Source organism: Miniopterus natalensis, chromosome 6 (assembly GCF_054644295.1).
Source record: "Miniopterus natalensis isolate mMinNat1 chromosome 6, mMinNat1.hap1, whole genome shotgun sequence".
NCBI classification, from domain to species: domain Eukaryota; kingdom Metazoa; phylum Chordata; class Mammalia; order Chiroptera; family Miniopteridae; genus Miniopterus; species Miniopterus natalensis.
In genome coordinates, this window is record NC_142086.1 from 62,434,761 (window position 1) to 62,451,420 (window position 16,660).

Here is a 16,660-nt window from a genome sequence, read left to right on the forward strand (position 1 = left end):
TTAAAAACACAGAGATAAGAGCATGGGGCCCGAGGTTGTGCAGTGGTGGAAGGCAAGCTCGGGGTGTCTCCAACAGGAGCTGGGCAGCTGGGTGAGGAGTGCAGCTTCTTTGGGACTCAGCTTCCTCAGCTGTGAAATGGGGATAGCACCTACTTCAGAGGACGATTATGAGCACTGAGAGCAATAACGTCCGACTGCTACACACTGTGAGGGGCAGAGAATCAGCAAACGACAAGCCAAACCTCCTCCTTCCTGCCTCTCCTCTCCCCTCCCCTCTCCCATGGTCTCCCCCGCCTCCCCCCCTCGCTGACGGCTCCTTCCACCCAGTGGGAACAGAGCACCGATGTCACTACATTCTGACATCAGCTGTACCCTTGGTGTTACTTATGAGCTGAGAGACCATAAAGAAATGCTCCATACGCCCTGGGCGTGCCTCGGGTCCTCACCTGCGAGAGGATACAGATATTTGCACTGCTTTATTAATAGGTACACAGTGAGTGCAACTGAAACTGCTGTGCCTCACAGGAAATAATCTCTAGCAAGGATGACCAACAAATTGGAGATTTACCTTTATTCATTTTTAAGTGAGAGAGAAAGTAGATCACAAAAATCAGTCAATTTATTTAAGTTCTGTGACCCATTAGACACTAAAACAATTTTTTTTTTAAATTCTACTTTCACCCTCTAGAATTCCCTAACTTTTAGCTTTGGTCAGACCACTTAAAAAGAAAAAATTCAAGGCTCAAATGTCTCCCCCTTTAATAGTTCTTTTATTTTCAATTTGAAAAGAGCAACATACCATATTTACTAGCTTATTAATGAAAAATTGATTATATACATTATGTAAACAATAGAAAAGGCAAACAACTAGACAAGTTTTCTCAAAAGTATTAGAAATAAAAACAAACATGACATTAAAAAATTCCCCCCACAGTTAGAGTTCTCTCTTTCATTACCTGTGTCTCAGTTTCCCCATCTGTACAATGAGGGAGCTGGACCATTTATTATCTAAGGCACATTCAATCATTTTAATGCCACAAATCTCTGATTTAAAATCCTGGCTGTGGTTCATTTCAGAATGGAGTACTTCTTTGTCTAGTACAATCGCATAAAGTAACATATATGCCGTGTTACCTACCTTCACCAAAAGTAGCCTGAGATGGAATGTCTGTCAGTGAGACACTACAGTCATCACATTCTGAGTTCCCCATAAGAGAATAAACACACACATCAATCCTCACTCATTATGACAAACTTGGGAATGTATTTACATATCTGCCCTAGGCACCTGAAATTAGTCAAACACCTATAAAGCTCCCATTATCTAAGAGCTAAATGATGGCATGTAGGAAGTCATTATGACAGTAGAATAAAGAGTTCTATATCTGAGCCAAAGAAAAATGTAAAAATATAAACACCAGAAACCTCAAAAGTTTTTGTTGCTGTACAGAACATACAGTCAGCTACACTGAAATAGTTTCAATACTAATGAGGCACCACAGGCACACATGCTCCCCCCCTACCCCCCTTCCTTCTCCCCTCCACTCCTGTCCTCTCCCCTCCTGTCCCCTCCCCTCCTCTTCTCTGCCCCATACTAATAAGGTAGCAGGGACACACATGCTCCCCCCCTTCCTCTCCCCTCCCCTCTTCTCCCCTCTCCTCTCCCCTCCTCTCCCCTCTCCTCCCCTCTCCCTGTCTCTCTCTGGCCTTTCCTGCCTGGAAAGCTTCTTTGTCACCTGCCCTTTGTCTAATTCATACACAAGGATTCTTCTTGAAGTCAGTCTTGGTTGAGGCCTTGTGGGGGTCCAGAATGACTCACCCCAAGATGTGCTTCTGTGGTATGCAGATTGTTTTGAGCTAAAGGCAACTTTAGCTGCAGGATCAAGAGAAATTTCTGCCCCATCCCCCCTTAACCTCCTAGAAGAATTTGAATTAGAGCCCTTGCCCAAAAGGGATTATCAGTGATAACCTTTTTGACCCACCTACCTGTCAGGGCATACTTTTATTTACTAAACATCTGCTCTCCTTATCACCCTGCCATGACCCCCAGGGAGCATGACCTCATCCCCAGCTCAGGGTTCCTATACACCGCAACCCCCCTTCCTATCTCTGAACCTCTCCTGCATGTGGGTCTCATGTATGTGGGTTTGCCATACATATGTATGTACTAAATTTGGTTATTTTCTCTTGCTAATCTGTCTCATGTCTATTTGATTATTAGACCAGCCAGAAGAACCTTAAGGGTAGGGGAAAGTTTGTTCCTCCACCACAATCTCTTCTATGTACTTTCCAGATGTCCCTTAACAACTCAGAACTTGTCCTTTCACCACGGCTCTTATCACATAGTATTGTATATAGTACTTAATTATTTCTGTCCTTACAATCCGTATGTCAGAGACCATTTCTGTGTCTATCACTACGTCTCTGGCACCTAGCACAGTTACTACCACACACTATGCCTTCAACAGATTTTGTAAAGATGAATAAAATTACCATCATAAGAAAAGGTGAATTAAAGAAGCTACATCAGGAGGGAAAAAACACAAATTAAAGTTTAAAACTTTATCTGCAAGAGCAAATAATTATGAGCTACAAGGATAAAGGAATGAGGGTATCTATGAAAATTTTCAAAAAAGATTCAAAGATAGAAGTAAATGAAAGAGAAAAAAATAGTTAATGCATTAGTGTTTTGTTTGTTTTTGTTTCTTTAATCATCACCCAAGGATACTTTTTCCACTGCTTTTCAGAGAAAGTGGAAGGGGGAGAGAGAGAGAGAGAACCAGTGATGTGAGAGACACACACTGCTGGCTGCCTCCCGCATGCTCCCCGACCAGGCTGGGGACAGAGCCTGAAACCTAGGCAAGTGCCCTTGGCCAGAATCGAATCCAGGACGGTTCAGTCTGCGGGCTGACGCTATAACCACTGAGCCAAACCCGGCTAGGGCAGTTAATGCATTCGTTTAAAACACACTGATAAAGAGAAAAAACACAGACCTAAAATGAAGTCCCTTGGGCTAAAGCCCATTACACAAAAACTCAATTTTTAATACTTGACCTAACTGACCTTTCAATCTTTCCCAGAAAGATCTGATCTAAACCCATCAGTCTGAAATTGTCTCGTCAACACCAATGAGGTAATCTGTCCCATGGGCCCTATCCATGCCCCATAGATAGAAGAAATCCGTATGCTAAAACCCTTGCTTTTCCTCTGGAACCATCCCTAAAACTAGATGTCCTGGTCTAAAAATAATCCTTTCTTTTCTTTTGTTAACAGCTCCCTTGCTCCACCCTTCTTCCTACAAAAACCTTTCATTTTGTACGATCCCCCTGAGAGCCTTCTAGTTGCTAGATGGGATTCTGCTCCATTCGTGAACTGCTTAATAAAGCCAATTAGATCTTCAGATTTACCTGGTTGAATTTTGTCTTTTCGTATGACACACACACACACACACACACACACGGCATGGATAGCATTAGGCCAAATAGTTTCACTGAATGGTGAAAAGGAAACTAACATAATTATTAAAATTATCAAAATTTTCTGAATCTTGGAAAGAAAGTCTCCGAGACTGAACATGTCTTCTAATGCATTCTGAGATTTTGCTATAAAATTACTGAGCACATTTTTTTAAAACAACTTAGACGACATAATAGAAAACATTCACAACAAAAAATGTTTAACCACATCACCTAGTTGTGTTTCCAACATTCTGTTTCTAAAGCAAACTCCAGGGAAAGAGTGGGCAAAGAAGGATTACAAACGCCGTTCTTTATCGTTCAGTTTGAGGGTTCCAGCTAAACTACACGTGTCAATGCAAGAAACATTCAAACCCATGAAGAATTTTTGTGACTTTCTTTGAGCCTAACTGTCGACAACTGCCAGGAAGCAAAATCTCAACAAATTGAGATAATGCTCCGGAGAAAGGCAATTTTGCAACCTATTTTATATGTTGCAATCAAAAGAGATGACGCAGTGGATTCCATGAAATTCCCTGGTGATAGATCAGGGAGGTGGGAGAAAGCAAAGTTGGGAAACCTCTGGGATTGGATGAAAAGTAAACTGATAAACACGTACATCTTTTACTTAGGTGGGAACAGGATAGTTAACAGTCAACAATTCACATGATCAAATGAGAGAATTTATTGTCTCCACCCTGGTGCACTAGGGTCTTTTCCAGTGGGGTCTGGAAAGGGAAAGTTACCCTGACATTACAAAGGAATGTTATTGTAGATGCAAAAGACAATAGACAGGCTTAGTTAAGGTAAAGATTGACTTCTGTCAGGGAGGATACTGTCCTAGGACATGACTACCCATCATAACCTACTTTTAGTTTAAAGAGTTGTCATTTCAGACCATCCTTTATGGTTATGTTAGGTCTCTGAGCTTGCAAGGCGGCCATGCTGGCCTTCCCTGAGCTAGTCAGGTTAGTTATTGAAATGTTTAGTTCTGACTTTCAAGGGAAGATATATGTGAAAATTTGAAAGAAAAGAAAAAACAAAGAAATGGTTATTTAAAGTTTTGCATGTTGGCATTGTATGTTACAAAACGTGGGACCCTGGGTATGTTAAATGTCATAATACATCCAATAACAACACAAATCTGGTACTTATGTTCTCAATAAAAAAATATAACACAGAGAGAAAAACAATTTGGTCATAACCATATCTATCCACAGAGAGAAAGGATTAGAACTCTCAAAACTGTAATCCTGCCAACCCTTACAGGAAGGAAATTCCCTGCTCAGCAACCAGGATGGATCTCCGAGATTACAGTTCCAAGAATTAGGTGGATGTGCTTGAAGGTTACCAGAACACACACCCTAACATACCTCCTTAGAAGTGTGGCTGATTTCCAGCAATTGAGAAACAGCAAACTGGTTCTCTTTACCTCCCTTAACTGCCCAGAAGTAGAATATAAATGTCCCCTTTTGTAAAGGAAACTTACATGTATAAAGGAAATTTCCATTTAAAGGTGTCTCCTTACCGGGAAGATAATTATTCCTGGAGGAAACTCTTATCACCGGAGAAACTCACCTGGTGGAAGACAACCCTTAATTATCATACTTTGTTGGTTGGCTACAGCCCAGAAGTCCTAGGCTGGAATTTTCTGATTCTCATAGCTGTTAAACAGATAGCTAGGTTAGCTAGGAAAGGGGGGGAAATGCATTGTACAAGATGAATGGTTAGGGGTAAATTAAACAGGATTTTCTCATGCTCAGAAACGTTGGCCCAAAATGTTCTACCTCCTCTATTCTGGTTCTGACTATTAGTATCCACCCAGTTGCCCTAAACAAAAACTTAGGATTTATTCTTCAATACACCCTCCCACATTCCTCAAATAGTCATTAGGTCCTATCAATGTCACTGAAATCCGCCTCCTTAACTTTCCATTTCCTCTGGGTGAGGCAATTACCGTCCCTTGCCAAGACAATAACTCACTAAATGAATTGTTCCTCTCCTCTAATCCATCCTCTCTATATCTGCCAGAGTGATCTTTCTGAAACATAGTCATACTGTTTCTATGCTCTCCTGTGTCCATTGTTCCACAGCCTACTCAATAATGTCACTACTTTATCACCACGATTTTCTATCCCACTGACTCTTAACCCTCCAACATCTAGTTCATTTACTCAAGCTTTTCTGACACTCCCAAACATACTTGATATTATAATTCTAAATAGTTGAATGCAATATGCACATATCCATATTTACTCCTTAATACATGTGAATATAATAGCAAAGAACTGGTCCAAAAAAATAAATAAATAAAAATGAAGGCCTACTCAGTGCTTTGTATTAGGATTGACTGACCAGTAGGCAAAAGTATCCTTCCAATATCACTAACTAAACTTTTAATTCTCTATCGTTTCTTTTTCCATAAAACTGCATACAGAATCTTAGGAAAATCAGCATTGATAGAGGGACAGAAAATAACTTTCTTTTATTTGTAACAAGTATCCATTAAGAAAAAAAGATAAGTCATAATTAATGGCAGGAAGAGTACTGTCATTTTAATGACCTTTCCACTACAGTTTTATTAAATAAAGAAGCCAAGAAACTATATTAATTATATGTTAACACACACACACACCAGAATTGCTTAACAATTACTGATGCTTTGTGGGTTATTTCACATAATTAAGATATACAATGACTCACCTAAAAATAACAGACACAGAGGTGCCAAGTTGGAAGTAGGTAGGAGTGATACTACTGACAGAGTTCAGGGCAGGCTATCCCCAATGTGCAACTTTGGCATGAGGACTACTTTGAGCTAAACACAATCAAACCGCAGGGGATTCAGAAAGACTCTTCACCTCTCCCCTCAACTGCCGGAATTTTTATTAGAAAGAGGGCCTGTACCACAAAGGGAGCTATTGCCAGACATAACGTTTAACCAAAGAAAGTTATTTGTATTGCAGGTCAACCTCTATTTTGCACACGTCTCCATAGCCTTTCTGTAAATGGCATTCCTCCCCTTTGTATCCCCAACCCCCTTACATCCTTTCTTAGCTCAGATGCTACATAAGCCTCAATTACCTGGCTGCCCTTCAGGCCTCAAATTCTTACGGGGCTCTTGTAATTAAATTCATTTTCTCCTGCTAATCTGTCGTATGTCAATTTAATTATTAGGAAAGGAAAAGAACCTAGAAGGAAAGAAAGGAAACTTTTCCTCCTTCACACTACAAAGCATTCTAATTTGCTGCTGGGAACAATACTATTTACGATTGTGAAAGAACTGTGTATCAAAACACTAAATACAAGCCTGTAATCATAGTGTTTAGTGATTTATGCACTTTTATGAGGATCCCATAAAATCTTGGCTCAAATGCCAAAACGTTTTAAAGTGATGCACTCTTGTTAGCAAACTCAGCCTCATAATGTGAGTCTGATGATCGTGGAAAGACTAGTTATGATAGCTGTCTAAGTATCATTTGAAAAAGAAAAAGCAGTTAAAGTTTAAATGTATATTTAATAGTATTATTGTTAGCATAAACAGCTAGTTAGATATTAACAAAAGAAAAGAGAGCCTGATATCTAATTAAGCTGAATTAACTAGGAAGCTAGAGTTTCCAGACTCCCCAGAGGAAAGCAGCATCCTTCCTAAAGGGATGCTAATCCCCACCGGGGAGGAAGAAGGGTTTTCCAGTCTCCCCAGGGAACAACTGGCTGCTCCCCCAGATTACAGGGGGAGGAAGAACCAGTAAAGGGGAAATTCCTTTGCTGGGTGCAGACGCTGTACAAGCAAAGCTGGCGCCGGGGGAGTGACCAGCACAATCCCACATAAAGCCAGGAAAGAGATTGGTTAATTTGAAAGAAAGCCTGCTCTTTCCCAAGCCTGAGATAATATTGATACCACTGTAATGAACCCAGTTATTAATAACTGGAAAGGAGCAAATGGAAGGCCAAATTTTATAGGCATGCCATTTGTGCAGCTTTGTCAGGAAGCTGCAATTTAACACTCCCCAGGGTATCCACTGGTCTGTCCCCAGCTGGGGGAAGGGACTAGATGGGGGAAGAACAGAAGCATGCCCAGAAAAGTGTGGGTAAAATAGGGAAGATACTTGCCTGTCAGTCACACCCAGGAACAGGTCATTGGTCAGAGCAGGTGTGGCCACTGCAAGCACAGGAAGATTTGAGATAAACTCCTAAAAAAGGAGTTCCCTCTCTTGGTTCCTGCAGGACTCTTGGGACTCCAGGTGCAGGGGGCGCACTCTCCTGGCTCCCCAGCATTCACCCACATGGCCCACAGACAAGGGGCTAATGGACTAGAACCAGCCTGATGCTGCGTCGGACTCCACTCCACCATGGAAAGGAAACTCTGGATGCTGGTTTTGCTTTTAGCTCAGCTGCACATCTTCCAGGACTGGATTAAGGAAATTGGCACTTTACAAACCAAGGGATATAATTCCATGCAAATAAAGACCACTCAGGCTCCCATGCAAGTCTCAAAAAATTCTTTTTCTCAAGATATTGTAAGAACCCAACCCCCAGCACTCAGTGGGCAAAGGCATCCCTCACTTCCACTGGAGAATACCCCACTTCCACCAATAACAAAGCTTAACAGAGCCCCTTGGCTGCCCGTCTGTTCCCACGAATTCTCTCTCTCTCTGCAGCAGCCCTGGGGGTCAAGCATGGGTCTGCTTGCAGCAGTGCAGCACCTGCCAGAGTGCAGCAGGGAACAGAGACTAAGCCAGCTGGCGGGGGACAGAGGGTGAGCTGAACTACGGAAGCTTTGGCATGGACAGAACTGAACTACTGAAGCTCTGATGCTCTGCAAATGCTGGGCTAATGGCCCTTCTTCTGGGCTTTGTGGGAACAAATGCAGATCTGAGGCTCCAGAAGCCAGACTTCTTCCACAGGGAGGTGGAGCTGGGCCACCGGGTCCTGGATGAGACAGCAGGCTCCTGTCTTTCTTTTTGCTCCAATAAATCTTGCCACTACACCTCACCCTCCTTGCATGGGTCTCCAAAATGCTTTCCTTGCGACTCGGTGGAAGCAGTCCTATTTCCACTGGTGACATCATCATGAGACTATAAATGACGAGCACGCACATACGTACACACAACACACTTGACTAATTTACATATAACAACCCATTGTTCAGCAAACGCTGGCAAAACTCCCTCAAGAGAAACCCTAAGGAAATCGTTAAAGGAAAGGAATATGCGTGCTAACAGCCTGATCTACAACAGAATGGTGAACTCATCAGTTTGAGAATTTTAAGACAAGTTAAAAATCTACAATAAAGCTGGGAAAAACATCTACAGCTGAAACTCTAGAACACCACGGTTTAATAGCAACAACAAGATAACAGAATAATAGTAGAATGTCATTGTTTCAAAATGCACTGAAACTGCTTGAAGGGTATTATTAGCCCGGAGAAACGTGCTTTTTCCCCTCAAGACACCCTGAAATGACCAGTCCTAGAAACAGAAGTTCCAACTCCATGACAAAGAATGATCTAAGTCAGCTCTGATAATATTTTGCTAGAACCCAGTCATTCCTGGTGAGGTAAAATATCTTCTAGCCTTCAGCCTCTTCACCGCACACAAAAATAAAAAGAAAAAAGACAAAAAAATAACAGCAAATGTGCTGCAGGACCTTGTTGCGCCCTGACTAAACGGAGAGATCGCCAGGCTCTCAGGGGGCCACAGCTTTCTCCTCCAAGGTGAGGCTGGGGTCAAGGTGAGGCTCCCTGTCCTCGGAAACATCCATTCCTCCCGTTCACCTGCCAGCTTAACAGATGATCGCGGCCAACACACAGCAGCGCTAACGATCACTTACTAAGATCAACACGGAGCGCCTTGGCTCCAACTGAGGGAGCAGATCACCACTTTTAATTTTGCAGCTCGTTTTATTTTTCTTTCATTTCTCTTTTCTTTTACCCTCTTTATTCTTTAACTCTCCTTCTGTTCCATCTTCTTCATTTTCTTGCCCTTTCCCCTCCTCCTCCCCTCCCCCTCCCCCTCCTCCCCCTCCCCCTCCTCCCCCTCCCCCTCCTCCCCCTCCCCTCCCCTCTCCTTTCCCTCCCCTCCCCCTCCCCCTCCCTCTTCCTCTCCTTTCCCCTCTCTCCTTCCCCCTTCCCCTCTCCTCCCCCTCCCCTCCCCCTTTCCCTCCCCTCCCTCCCCCTTCTTCCCCCTCCCCCCTCAGCCCCCCTCCCTCTTCTTAAATGAAGTCACAGTGTGGCAGAACAAGCCCTCCTAGAAAAAATGACTCCAGGAAAGCCCTTCTGTTCAGCATCGCAGCGGGCCCCTAGCGCTTCCGAGACTGCTCCCGCTGAGCCCCCTCCGCCTGCCCGCCCGCTGCCCCCGGGCACCCAGCGGGAGGCAGGGCCCAGGGCGCCGCCCGCCTGCCCCCGGGCACCCAGCGGGAGGCAGGGCCCAGGGCGCCGGCCGCCTGCCCCCGGGCACCCAGCGGGAGGCAGGGCCCAGGGCGCCGGCCGCCTGCCCGCCGCAGCGCCCCCAGACAGGCTTCTCTAAGGCCGGGCTGGCTCTCTGCAGCGACAAGATGAGGGGGATCAGAGAACAAACGAAGGGGTAAACATAACTTTTCTGGATGGATTTCTCAAAAAATAAGCCCAAAGGGGAGAAATCTATGAGAGGAAAAAAAAGTCCCGGGAAAACCCTAGAAAATACGGTATCTGATCGCCTTAAGAGCCAAGGGCTCACAATATGTGAGCAATTTTAAGAATGAGTAAACATAAAAACTGAGACAGAGGTGCCATTGCTAAAATTAGCGTTAAATACTTATTTCGCTGTGCCCCTCGCCTCTCTTCTAGCTTATCAATGAATTTTTATTTTCTCAATATTTTTAAAAAGATGCTGGGCAAACACGGCCCTGTCTTCCAACTCTCAAGGCACACATTGAGAGCATGTGCTGTTTTTAGGTCTGCCAGATTCATAAGCATTTAATAAATATTTCATGACTGATTAATTAAAAATATAGCACAATTATACTTCATCTTTGTCCTAAAATCTTTAAAATAAAATTAATAAAGAGCATAAGGGACATTATTAATTCAAAATGCTTCTATTATCCCTGCTGCCCTCTGAAGAGGCCAGAATATGCCACTTTGCCATGAGGATGGTTTTGAGCTGAAGGCAATTAGCTCTCTGCCTTTCCGCTTTCTGCTTAAAAGCAGGACGCAAGTTGACATTTGTACTGGTGTCTACCTCTTCCTTAGCAGGGAAAAGACTTCTCTAAAGACAACTCTTAGCACTTGAAATGACATATTTGAATAAAAAACATGCTAAGTAACCCTTGATTACATTACAATCCCTCCTCTCATCTTCCCATGATTTACCTCCCTCCCCGCAGAAGGCTCAAACTCCCTTTCCTGTGTCCAGCCTAAGACGGCATATAAGCCGCAAATTCAAACTTCCTCCCGGAATCCCATTCCTTTGTATATATAAGTGCATGTAGGTATATACATCTAAATCTACTTTTTTCCCCTTATTATTCTGTCTTTTGTCAGCTTAATTTGCAGGGCCCTCAGCCACTGAACCCAGGAGAGTAAAGAAAAAATGGTTCTTCTCCCCCTGTACTTTCAAATAATACACAGTCTCACATACAAGAAACTTACACCTGCTACCACCTGCCCTCCCCCTGCCGCGTGTGCTGCTCACGCCGTACATTTAGTACTATACATGTTATAAACCACAAAGCACAGGAGTATTATTTTTGCTTTAAACAGTGAATCATTTAAAAATATATTAAAAGCGAGAAAAATATTTTCTTATTTTAACCTACACATTTACCATTTATACTTTGCCCCTCTGTGTATATTCACGTTTACTTTTTCTAAAAAGTGTCCTTGAACATGTCATTGTAATTCTTGTCTCCTAACAATAAATTCTCTGTTTTTTTTGAAAGTCTTTATTTAGCTTCTATTCTTGAAAGATACTTTCCTATATATAGAATATTCAGTCAATGTGTTTCTTTTTCTTTCATCATTTTAAATATGTTTTTCCCTTGTCACCTGGCTTAGATAGTTTCTCACAAGAAGTCTATGGTTTTTCTTACCCTCTTCCATATGCCACATGTCTTTTTTCTCTTGGTGTTGCCATCTATTCTCTTTGTCACTCGTTTTTAGTCGATTTGAATATTATGTGACTTGTGATTTTGTTTGTGTTAATTATGCTTAGACTTTGTTGAATTTCTTGGATCTATCAGTTTATAATCACCAAATTCTAAACAAATCAAAACTAATATTCTGTCATTAATTGCTATCTTAAAGTATTTTGTCTCTCCTTCCTTCACTCTTCTTTCCTTGTAGTACTCTAATTACACATATGTCACAAATAAACCCAGTGATATATAGATATAGATACAGATATTGGTATAGATATAGATAGATATATAGATAACCAGCAGGTCACCAAAGCTGTTAATGTTTTCCAATCCCTTTTCTTTTATATATATGTTTGCATATTTTCTCTATGTCCTTCAGTTGACCAGTAGTTTCTTCTGCAGTATCTGTTTTAATGTAAATCTCACCCAGCAAAATCATTTATAACACTTTATTTTTCATTCCTAGAAGTTCAATTTGGAAATTCTAACATTTTTAACATTCTAGGTTTTTTATATCTTCTATTTTTTCCTCATTAGGTTCTTGTTTGCCTTTACATCATTGCACATATTTATAATAGTAATTTTAAAGTTGTGGGCTAATTTAATCACTCTGGGTCTCTTCCTATTAATTAATTTTCTCCTGATTATGAGTTTCAATTTTCTGCTTCACTGAATGTCTGGTAATTTTTGATTGGATGCAGAACATTTTAACACCGTGACTTGGGTCGTTCAATGATGAATTTTATTGTATTCCTTTAAACATGTTAGACTTTGTTTGGGTAGGATGTTATTTGTAGAGTAGCCTGATCATTTTGAGAATTTTTTTGTAGTTTTTTTTAGGGAAGACCTAGAGTAGCCTTTATGATAGAGCCTTTACCACTAAAGTGTGTGACAATTTTGGACCTCTACTGGATGTCCTGGCCAGTCAACAGGTCTCTCCACTCTTGTTGGTGGAAACATGAATAATTTCTAGCTGGTGTGAGTTCTGAAACTGTTCAATTTGGAGCTCTCTGGTAACTGCTCTTTCATACCAGTTGTTCTTTGGTCAACATCATGAAGTTTCATACTTTGTACTAATTGCTATTAAGTTAAATATTTCAAAGTTCTCTGCAGATTTCTGAAGCTCTTTCTTTGTGTAGTTCTATTTTTTCCAAAAGTATATCCACATATAAAGTGCTGGTGGCTCATTCTCCCCAAAGTTTAATCTCTATCTCTTCAGCTTGAGACATGTTTCAGTTCTTTATCCCTTTAGCATATTCTAGAAATTGCCTCTTAGTAGAAGGCAGGGCAAATATAAGGCTCACCTTATTTAGTTCCCCTTTCTCAGCAATCACAGTGCTGAGACCCCCATTCCAATGTCTGAAAACAATTGTTTTAGATATTTTGTCCTGGGTATGAGTTTTATGTCAGAAGGCAAGTCAAATAGAATTTATTTCTTCATAGGCAGATCAGAAATGATGTAACTTTTCTGGAGAACAATTTAGCAAATATATCTAAAAAATTAAGGAAAAGTCATTCCATTTAAAATTTCACTCCAAGAAAATTTTCCCAAACAATAATCATAAGTCTGCAAATGAGGTTATGTTACAACATTTATCAGTGTTGTTTACAACATGAAAAAATAAGCAATTAAATGCTAACAATAAGAGATTTTTAAAAAATTAATTATTACACAATACTGCAATAATCTATAGCTATTAATGCAAAACTATTTATTGACATACAAATTGTCTAACATATTGTTGTGTTATGTTTTTGTCAAGATATATGACATATGCTAAAAATATAAAAACAGTTATCTCTACATTATAGATTTATTATTGTCTAATTTTTACCTGCATCCTTCTTGATTTTTGATATTTTAAAACAAGTTATGTATTACTTTAGAATCAAAAGAAATATTTATTTACTATTTTGAGAACAAAATTAAGCCTTATTTATGATTCCTGTTATTTTTGTTAAATTAGAAAGGTAAAAAATAGAGGATCTAAACCATGCTTTCAAAAAATGCCAGGATATCCACAAGATTTATCTGTAAGTTATGCCTCTGGTTTCTAAATGGAATCTTAAGCTTGTTACTGTTTAATTAAATAGCTAATATAAAGGAGCATTTATATGTGTGTAAATAGGTATTCAGTAAGTATTTGATGGATTTGGTTGATAAGGAAAGATATTTTTGTAAACTTTAGCAAGAAATCCTTAAAGGGACCTAGGAAGAAAATCTATAGTATAATTTAAAAGCTATAGCACTATTTAGGGTGGGGGAAAAGATAAATGTCACTCAGCAGATCAAACCCATACCTTACAAAGAATAATGCAAGTGTCTTAGCCACCATGTTGTTTGGGAAGATTTTACTTAGAAAAAGGAAACAGCAGGACAATTCTGTCTGAGCTCTAGAAGAAAGCAGACAAGAAGCAACCTAAAGAAACACTTTCACTCTCCAGAAACCTAGCAAAAGAAAAAATAAGCTCAACATTTCTTGTTCTTTCTAAAACAAACAAAATTATCTTCTTAGGATCATTAACAATATATGATAATTAACAAAAATATAAAATTTAAATAACAAATGACTCTATTCTCAGAGGTAGCCAGTATTAACTTTTAAATGTATATCTTAGGGAGCAGTATGGGTAGACAGGTATCGATATGATATGGATGTAGAGAGATATAGCTATATTGCTACAGTTATAGGCATGAATAGTGATATAAACTCTAGTAATGTACAGAACATTTGAAACAGGCCATTTTTGGTTAAAATTATACACTAGATATCATTCTGTTGACATCTTTTTGATGAACTTTGGAGTCAGAGTAATGCGGATTTAGGTCATGGCCACTACTTAATCTCAGGGTGACCTTTAGCAAATTATTTCACTTCTCTGAGCCTCAACTTTTATTTTTATTAAAATAAGGAAAACATCTGAACCTCCACAAGGAGTTGAGGTGATAGTTCCATATAATAATTCAGGGCCTGATCATAATAGGCTCTCAATATACTTTTATAATAATAATGATTACTGTTTCTCTTTTATTATTATTATTAGAAGATTTACAGATGAATATGATACATAGTTTTTGGAATGTTTGCCAAGTCACAGTGATTCTCTCTTATCTATTTCCCAAGTCCACAGGAATGGAACATTTTGTTCTATGTACTATGGTCCATTCCACAGGTTACAGTTGATTGGATCAGTTTGTACATAAAACTCGAACTAAGGAGATCAGAGATTTTGCTCCCTGGAATTTTCATTTGAGACTGAAAGAAAATTAAAGTCAGGCTTGTAACATGTAATGTCAGGAGCTACATCCATAGCCATGTTTACCCATGTGAGATGAGGGACCACAGAACAGTAATTCACAGAAAGAAAAGATTAATAAAGCTCATTTCTATTAAGAAACAGATATAAGGGATAAAGAGAAAAATTGGTTTCGATTACTGATGGCTTTTTCATTAGTTTCAGTCTTTCCTAAGGCCTGGCCTTTGGATTTCATGGTATAGTGTCTCAACTTTATGTACCAGGATACATGGACTCTTTTTGCCTTAATGAATGTGAGAAAAACAGCTCTTTAACCCTACAGCAACTGAATTCACAAAGAAATGGTTTCAAGAACCTGTTCTGTTACCCTCAGACCCCTTAGCCTGATTAATAGTATTAATATTGATCAGAGAAAGTGTAAGAGAAGGTTTGATGAAGGAATTGATGAACAACTTGCTTAGTAGAGAGCAACAGCTGTGCTGTGAGACTAATCCATTGTTCTGTTTTGTTTTGTTTTTCTTAAAAGGGAAGGAACTGGGAGAATGGTAACTTCGAGTCATTAGCCAGAGTAGAGGGACTTTAGGGGGACCACGTGAAAAGTTCTGGAATGTAAAATGTGTTTGCTACCACAAGAAAGTAAGACGGAAGTGTCTTGGCTCTTGTCTTATAAAGCTTAATCTACAGAAAATGCCAATCTAGAAGGCAGGTTTTCTTAATATTTGGCCAGACATGACAGGCAGTATAATGGTTGCCAAAGATGTCCTTGTCTTAATCCCTTAAGCTTGTGTACCTATTATGTTACATGACAAAGGAAATTAAGATTGCAAATGTAATTAAGGTTACTAATCAGGTGACATAGGCATGGAAGATGACCCTGAATTATTTTGATGAGCACAATCTAATATCATGAGTCCTTAAAAGTAGAAGAATAATAAACAGAAAGGAGTGTCAGAGAGATGTGATGTAAAAAAGGCTTGATCTGCTGCTGTTGGTTTTTAAGAAGAGAAAGGGAAACAACTCAGTGAATGAAGGTAGACTCTAGAGGCTGGAAAAAGTAGATTTTTCCCAAGGCTTCTAGAAAGAAAGGTACAGTCTTGTAGATCCCTTGATCTTACGCATATTGGACTGTTGATCTATAAAACTATCAAACAATGACTTTATTTTGTTTTAAGTCATCATATTTGTGTTAATTTGTTACAGCAATAGAAAGCTAATAAGCCAGCATGTTCTAATTACTGAATTGAAATTATGTTTGTGATTTAAAGTTACTGAAGGACTGTTCTATTTTGTAGGAATGAAAATAAAAGTCATGACATTACCAGGGTTTTCATCCAGGAAAGGGGAAGACTGAATCCATAAAGTTTAAAAGGGTAATGGAAAACAGTAAATTTAGGTTGTGAACATATCATGAATAATTCTTGTTCAATCTTTTATAATAAATGTGCTTTCATTAATTTCTTCATTCATTTAGGCTAAAGTTAGTTGAATTGTTTTTGTTATTTATAATCAAACAATTTTAATGACTAGAACTGTTAAGGACGATTAACGAAGCTGTTGAACACCCTAGTTCTTCAGTGGGAACAATTTCTAGGGCTTCTAATATTTTTTCAAGTAAAAGTCAGTCATAAAATATGGTATAAAGACCACCTCATTTCAATCCTACAAAAACCTCGAGAACATCAACACAACATTCATTATACAGTGAGAAACTGAGGTTCATTAAAGTTAAATAACTTTGCCAAGGTCATAATGGAACTTGCATCGAATCCTGCTCTTTCTGACAATAAAACCCTTTCCTTCCTTCCTTCCTTCCTTCCTTCCTTCCTTCC

At 39.7% G+C, this 16,660-nt stretch overlaps 1 protein-coding gene across 2 annotated transcripts in view; it reads right to left on the reverse strand.

Moving 5' to 3' along the window:
* Positions 1-16,660, reverse strand: part of NAALADL2 (N-acetylated alpha-linked acidic dipeptidase like 2) — a 910,351-nt gene that overhangs the window by 665,980 nt on the left and 227,711 nt on the right. The gene's annotated exons all lie outside the window — the stretch shown is intronic.